Source organism: Eschrichtius robustus, chromosome 1, assembly GCF_028021215.1.
Source record: "Eschrichtius robustus isolate mEscRob2 chromosome 1, mEscRob2.pri, whole genome shotgun sequence".
Taxonomy (NCBI): domain Eukaryota; kingdom Metazoa; phylum Chordata; class Mammalia; order Artiodactyla; family Eschrichtiidae; genus Eschrichtius; species Eschrichtius robustus.
Window position 1 is genome coordinate 200,881,419 of NC_090824.1, and position 8,230 is coordinate 200,889,648.

The window sequence follows — 8,230 nt, forward strand, 5'->3', positions numbered from 1 at the left end:
GGCTTAGGGTAGGGGTTAGGGTTAGGGTATGCGTTAGGGTTAGGGTAGTTATTAAACCTATCCCACTCTCTAGATACCCCTTAGCACGTCAAGGAATATTATTTGGGGGTCCAGCCATGGAGAAGAGTTTAGACACTAGGAGAAGATAAGGAACACACCCATTATCAAGAAATCACATTAGGATTCTCTTTTTAACCTGTTCCTTAAAACACTAGTGCTTAGGAAATCTATTGGAGGCAGAAGCAGTCAAGGGTAGCTTAGGGTTAGGGTTAGGGTTAGGGTTAGGTTTAGTGTTAGGGTACGGGTTCGGGTACGGGTTCGGGTACGGCGTAGGGTATGGGATAGGGTTAGGGTTAGGGTTAGATTGAGGGTTAGGTCTCGGTTTAGGGTACGGGTTAGGATTAGGGTACGTGTTAGGGTTAGGGTAGGGGTTGGGGTTAGGGTATGCGTTAGGGTTAGGGTAGTTATTAAAACTATCCCACTCTCTAGATACCCCTTAGCAAGTCAAGGAATATTATTTGGGGGTCCAGCCATGGAGAAGAGTTTAGACACTAGGAGAAGATAAGGAACACACCCATTATCCATAAATCACATTAGGATTCTCTTTTTAACCTGTTCCTTAAAACACTAGTGCTTAGGAAATCTATTGGAGGCAGAAGCAGTCAAGGGTAGCTTAGGGTTAGGGTTAGGGTTAGGGTACGGCTTAGGGTACGGGTTCGGGTACGGGTTCGTGTACGGGTTCGTGTACGGCGTAGGGTTAGGGTTAGGGTTAGTTTGAGGGTTAGGGCTCGGTTTAGGGTACGTGTTAGGGTTAGAGTAGGGGTTAGGGTTAGGGTACGCATTAGGGTTAGGGTAGTTATTAAACCTATCCCACTCTCTAGATACCCCTTAGGAAGTCAAGGAATATTATTTGGGGGTTCAGCAATGGAGAAGAGTTTAGACACTAGGAGAAGATAAGGAACACACCCATTATCAAGAAATCACATTAGGATTCTCTTTTTAACCTGTTCCTTAAAACACTAGTGCTTAGGAAATCTATTGGAGGCAGAAGCAGTCAAGGGTAGCTTAGGGTTAGGGTTAGGGTTAGGGTTAGGGTTAGGGTACGGCTTAGGGTACGGGTTCGGGTACGGGTTCGGGTACGGCATAGGGTATGGGTTAGGGTTAGGGTTAGGGTTAGTTTGAGGGTTAGGGCTCGGTTTAGGGTACGGGTTAGGATTAGGGTACGTGTTAGGGTTAGGGTAGGGGTTAGGGTTAGGGTACGCGTTAGGGTTAGGGTAGCTATTAAACCTATCCCAGTCTCTAGATACCCCTTTGCACGTCAAGGAATATTATTTTGGGGTCCAGCCATGGAGAAGAGTTTAGACACTAGGATAAGATAAGGAACACACCCATTATCAAGAAATCACATTAGGATTCTCTTTTTAAGCTATTCCTTAAAACACTAGTGCTTAGGAAATCTATTGGAGGCAGAAGCAGTCAAGGGTAGCTTAGGGTTAGGGTTAGGGTTAGGGGTAGGGTTAGTGTTAGGGTACGGGTTCGGGTACGGGTTCGGGTACGGCGTAGGGTATGGGTCAGGGTTAGGGTTAGTTTGAGGGTTAGGGCTCGGTTTAGGGTACGGGTTAGGATTAGGGTACGTGTTAGGGTTAGGGTAGGGGTTAGGGTTAGGGTACGCGTTAGACTTAGGGTAGTTATTAAACCTATCCCACTCTCTAGATACCCCTTAGCAAGTCAAGAAATATTATTTGGGGGTCCAGCCATGGAGAAGAGTTTAGACACTAGGAGAAGGTAAGGAACACACCCATTATCAAGAAATCACATTAGGATTCTCTTTTTAACCTGTTCCTTAAAACACTAGTGCTTAGGAAATCTACTGGAAACAGAAGCAGTCAAGGGTAGCTTAGGGTTAGGGTTAGGGTGAGTGTTATGATACGGCTTAGGGTACGGGTTCGGGTACGGGTTCGGGTACGGTGTAGGGTATGGGTTAGGGTTAGGGTTAGGGTTAGTTTGAGGGTTAGGGCTCGGTTTAGGGTACGGGTTAGGATTAGGGTACGTGTTAGGGTTAGGGTAGGGGTTAGGGTTAGGGTACGCGTTAGGGTTAGGGTAGTTATTAAACCTATCCCACTCTCTAGATACCCCTTAGCACGTCAAGGAATATTATTTGGGGGTCCAGCCATGGAGAAGAGTTTAGACACTAGGAGAAGATAAGGAACACACCCTTTATCAAGAAATCACATTAGGATTCTCTTTTTAACCTGTTCCTTAAAACACTAGTTCTTAGGAAATCTATTGGAGGCAGAAGCAGTCAAGGGTAGCTTAGGGTTAGGGTTAGTGTTAGGGTACGGCTTAGGGTACGGGTTCTGGTACGGCGTAGGGTATGGGTTAGGGTTAGGGTTAGGGTTAGTTTGAGGGTTAGGGCTCGGTTTAGGGTACGGGTTAGGATTAGGGTACGTGTTAGTGTTATGGTGGGTTTAGGGTTAGGGTATGCGTTAGGGTTAGGGTAGTTATTAAACCTATCCCACTCTCTAGATACCCCTTAGCACGTCAAGGAATATTATTTTGGGGTCCAGCCATGGAGAAGAGTTTAGACACTAGGATAAGATAAGGAGCACACCCATTATTAAGAAATCACATTAGGATTCTCTTTTTAACCTGTTCCTTAGAACACTAGTGCTTAGGAAATCTATTGGAGGCAGAAGCAGTCAAGGGTAGCTTACGGTTAGGGTTAGGGTTAGGGTTAGGGTTAGGGTACGGCTTAGGGTATGGCGTAGGGTATGGGTTAGGGTTAGGGTAAGGGTTAGTTTTAGGGTTAGGGCTAGGGTCAGGGTTAGGGTTAGGGTTAGGGTACGCCTTAGGGTACGGGTTCGGGTACGGGTTCGGGTACAACATAAGGTATGGGTTAGTGTTAGGGTTAGGGTTAGTTTTAGGGTTAGGGCTCGGTTTAGGGTACGGTTTAGGATTAGGGTACGTGTTAGGGTTAGGGTACGCGTTAGGGTTAGGGTAGTTATTAAACGTATTCCACTCTCTAGATACCCCTTAGCACGTCCAGGAATATTATTTGGGGGTCCAGACATGGAGAAGAGTTTAGACACTAGGAGAAGATAAGGAACACACCCATTATCAAGAAGTCACATTAGGATTCTCTTTTTAACTTGTTCCTTAAAACACTAGTGCTTAGGAAATCTATTGGAGGCAGAAGCAGTCAAGGGTAGCTTAGGGTTAGGGTTAGGGATAGTGTTAGCGTACGGCTTAGGGTACGGGTTCGGTTACGGGTTCGGGTACGGCGTAGGGTATGGGTTAGGGTTAGGGTTAGGGTTAGTTTGAGGGTTAGGGCTCAGTTTAGGGTACGGGTTAGGATTAGGGTACGTGTTAGGGTTAGGGTAGGGTTTAGGGTTAGGGTACGCGTTAGGCTTAGGGTAGTTATTAAACCCATCCCACTCTCTAGATACCCCTTAGCACGTCAAGGAATATTATTTGGGGGTCCAGCCATGGAGAAGAGTTTAGACACTAGGAGAAGATAAGGAACACACCCATTATCAAGAAATCACATTAGGATTCTCTTTTTAACCTGTTCCTTAAAACACTAGTGCTTAGGAAATCTATTGGAAGCAGAAGCAGTCAAGGGTAGCTTAGGTTTAGGGTTAGGGTTAGGGTTAGGGTTATTGTTATGGTAAGGTTTAGGGTACGGGTTCGGGTACGGGTTCGGGTACGACATAGGGTATGGGTTAGGGTTAGGGTTAGGGTTAGTTTGAGGTTTAGGGCTGGGTTTAGGGTACGGGTTAGGATTAGGGTACGTGTTAGGGTTAGGGTAGGGTTTAGGGTTAGGGTACGCGTTAGGGTTAGGGTAGTTATTAAACCTATCCCACTATCTAGATACCCCTTAGCACGTCAAGGAATATTATTTGTGTGTCCAGCCATGGAGAAGAGTTTAGACACTAGGAGAAGATAAGGAACACACCCATTATCAAGAAATCACATTAGGATTCTCTTTTTAACCTGTTCCTTAAAACACTAGTGCTTAGGAAATCTATTGGAGGCAGAAGCAGTCAAGGGTAGCTTAGGGTTAGGGTTAGGGTTAGGGTTAGGGTTAGGGTACGGCTTAGGGTACGGGTTCGGGTACGGGTTCGGGTACGGCGTAGGGTATGGGTTAGGGTTAGGGTTAGGGTTAGTTTGAGGGTTAGGGCTCGGTTTAGGGTACGGGTTAGGATTAGGGTACGTGTTAGGCTTAGGGTAGGGGTTAGGGTTAGGGTACGCGTTAGGGTTAGGGTAGTTATTAAACCTATCCCACTCTCTAGATACCCCTTAGCACGTCAAGGAATATTATTTGGGGGTCCAGCCATGGAGAAGAGTTTAGACACTAGGAGAAAATAAGGAACACACCCATTATCAAGAAATCACATTAAGATTCTCTTTTTAACCTGTTCCTTAAAACACTAGTGCTTAGGAAATCTATTGGAGGCAGAAGCAGTCAAGGGTAGCTTAGGGTTAGGGTTAGGGTTAGGGTTAGGTTTAGTGTTAGGGTACGGGTTCGGGTACGGGTTCGGGTACGGCGTAGGGTATGGGATAGGGTTAGGGTTAGGGTTAGATTGAGGGTTAGGGCTCGGTTTAGGGTACGGGTTAGGATTAGGGTACGTGTTAGGGTTAGGGTAGGGGTTGGGGTTAGGGTATGCGTTAGGGTTAGGGTAGTTATTAAAACTATCCCACTCTCTAGATACCCCTTAGCAAGTCAAGGAATATGATTTGGGTGTCCAGCCATGGAGAAGAGTTTAGACACTAGGAGAAGATAAGGAACACACCCATTATCCATAAATCACATTAGGATTCTCTTTCTAACCTGTTCCTTAAAACACTAGTGCTTAGGAAATCTATTGGAGGCAGAAGCATTCAAGGGTATCTTAGGGTTAGGGTTAGGGATAGTGTTAGGGTACGGCTTAGGGTACGGGTTGGGTTAGGGGTTCGGGTAAGGCGTAGGGTATGGGTTAGCGTTAGGGTTAGGGTTAGTTTGAGGGTTAGGGCTCGGTTTAGGGTACGGGTTAGGATTAGGGTACGTGTTAGGGTTAGGGTAGGGGTTAGGGTTAGGGTACGCTTTAGGGTTAGGGTACTTATTAAACCCATCCCACTCTCTAGATTCCCCTTAGCACGTCAAGGAATATTATTTGGGGGTCCAGCCATGGAGAAGAGTTTAGACACTAGGAGAAGATACGGAACACACCCATTATCAAGAAATCACATTAGGATTCTCTTTTTAACCTGTTCCTTAAAACACTAGTGCTTAGGAAATCTATTGGAAACAGAAGCAGTCAAGGGTAGCTTAGGGTTAGGGTTAGGGTGAGTGTTATGATACGGCTTAGGGTACGGGTTCGGGTAAGGGTTCGGGTACGGCGTAGGGTATGGGTTAGGGTTAGGGTTAGGGTTAGTTTGAGGGTTAGGGCTCGGTTTAGGGTACGGGTTAGGATTAGGGTACGTGTTAGGGTTAGGGTAGGGGTTAGGGTTAGGGTACGCGTTAGGGTTAGGGTAGTTATTAAACCTATCCCACTCTCTAGATACCCCTTAGCACGTCAAGGAAAATTATTTGTGGGTCCAGCCATGGAGAAGAGTTTAGACACTAGGAGAAGATAAGGAACACACCCTTTATCAAGAAATCACATTAGGATTCTCTTTTTAACCTGTTCCTTAAAACACTAGTGCTTAGGAAATCTATTGGAGGCAGAAGCAGTCAAGGGTAGCTTAGGGTTAGGGTTAGGGTTAGGGTTAGGGTTAGGGTACGGCTTAGGGTACGGGTTTGGGTACGGGTTCGGGTACGGCGTAGGGTATGGGTTAGGGTTAGGGTTAGGGTTAGTTTGAGGGTTAGGGCTCGGTTTAGGGTACGGGTTAGGATTAGGGTACGTGTTAGGGTTAGGGTAGGGTTTAGGGTTAGGGTACGCGTTAGGGTTAGGGTAGTTATTAAACCCATCCCACTCTCTAGATACCCCTTAGCACGTCAAGGAATATTATTTGGGGGTCCAGCCATGGAGAAGAGTTTATACACTAGGAGAAGATAAGGAACACACCCATTATCAAGAAATCACATTAGGATTCTCTTTTTAACCTGTTCCTTTAAACACTAGTGCTTAGGAAATCTATTGGAGGCAGAAGCAGTCAAGGGTAGCTTAGGGTTAGGGTTAGGGTTAGGGTTAGGGTTAGGGTACGCCTTAGGGTACGGGTTTGGGTACGGGTTCGGGTACAACATACGGTATGGGTTAGTGTTAGGGTTAGGGTTAGTTTTAGGGTTAGGGCTCGGTTTAGGGTACGGTTTAGGATTAGGGTACGTGTTAGGGTTAGGGTACGCGTTAGGGTTAGGGTAGTTATTAAACCTATTCCACTCTCTAGATACCCCTTAGCACGTCCAGGAATATTATTTGGGGGTCCAGCCATGGAGAAGAGTTTAGACACTAGGAGAAGATAAGGAACACACCCATTATCAAGAAGTCACATTAGGATTCTCTTTTTAACCTGTTCCTTAAAACACTAGTGCTTAGGAAATCTATTGGAGGCAGAAGCAGTCAAGGGTAGCTTAGGGTTAGGGTTAGGGATAGTGTTAGGGTACGGCTTAGGGTACGGGTTCGGTTACGGGTTCGGGTACAGCATAGGGTATGTGTTAGGGTTAGGGTTAGGGTTAGTTTGAGAGTTAGGGCTCAGTTTAGGGTACGGGTTAGGATTAGGGTACGTGTTAGTGTTAGGGTAGGGGTTAGGGTTAGGGTACGCGTTAGGGTTAGGGTAGTTATTAAACCCATCCCACTCTCTAGATACCCCTTAGCACGTCAAGGAATATTATTTGGGGGTCCAGCTATGGAGAAGAGTTTAGACACTAGGAGAAGATAAGGAACACACCCTTTATCAAGAAATCACAATAGGATTCTGTTTTTAACCTGTTCCTTAAAACACTAGTGCTTAGGAAATCTATTGGAGGCAGAAGCAGTCAAGGGTAGCTTAGGTTTAGGGTTAGGGTTAGGGTTAGGGTTATTGTTATGGTAAGGTTTAGGGTACGGGTTCGGGTACGACATAGGGTATGGGTTAGGGTTAGGGTTAGGGTTAGTTTGAGGGTTAGGGCTCGGTTTAGGGTACGGGTTAGGATTAGGGTACGTGTTAGGGTTAGGGTAGGGTTTAGGGTTAGGGTACGCGTTAGGGTTAGGGTAGTTATTAAACCTATCCCACTCTCTAGATACCCCTTAGCACGTCAAGGAATATTATTTGGGTGTCCAGCCATGGAGAAGAGTTTAGACACTAGGAGAAGATAAGGAACACACCCATTATCAAGAAATCACATTAGGATTCTCTTTTTAACCTGTTCCTTAAAACACTAGTGCTTAGGAAATCTATTGGAGGCAGAAGCAGTCAAGGGTAGCTTAGGGTTAGGGTTAGGGTTAGGGTACGGCTTAGGGTACGGGTTCGGGTACGGGTTCGTGTACGGGTTCGGGTACGGCGTAGGGTTAGGGTTAGGGTTAGTTTGAGGGTTAGGGCTCGGTTTAGGGTACGTGTTAGGGTTAGAGTAGGGGTTAGGGTTAGGGTACGCATTAGGGTTAGGGTAGTTATTAAACCTATCCCACTCTCTAGATACCCCTTAGCAAGTCAAGGAATATTATTTGGGGGTCCAGCCATGGAGAAGAGTTTAGACACTAGGAGAAGACAAGGAACACACCCATTATCAAGAAATCACATTAGGATTCTCTTTTTAACCTGTTCCTTAAAACACTAGTGCTTAGGAAATCTATTGGAAGCAGAAGCAGTCAAGGGTAGCTTAGGGTTAGGGTTAGGGTTAGGGTTAGGGTACGGCTTAGGGTACGGGTTCGGGTACGGGTTCGGGTACGGCATAGGGTATGGGTTAGCGTTAGGGTTAGGGTTAGTTTGAGGGTTAGGGCTCGGTTTAGGGTACGGGTTAGGATTAGGGTACGTGTTAGGGTTAGGGTAGGGGTTAGGGTTAGGGTACGCGTTAGGCTTAGGGTAGTTATTAAACCTATCCCACTCTCTAGATACCCCTTAGCAAGTCAAGGAATATTATTTGGGGGTCCAGCCATGGAGAAGAGTTTAGACACAAGGAGAATGTAAGGAACACACCCATTATCAAGAAATCACATTAGGATTCTCTTCTTAACCTGTTTCTTAAAACACTAGTGCTTAGGAAATCTATTGGAAACAGAAGCAGTCAAGGGTAGCTTAGGGTTAGGGTTAGGGTGAGTGTTATGATACGGCTTAG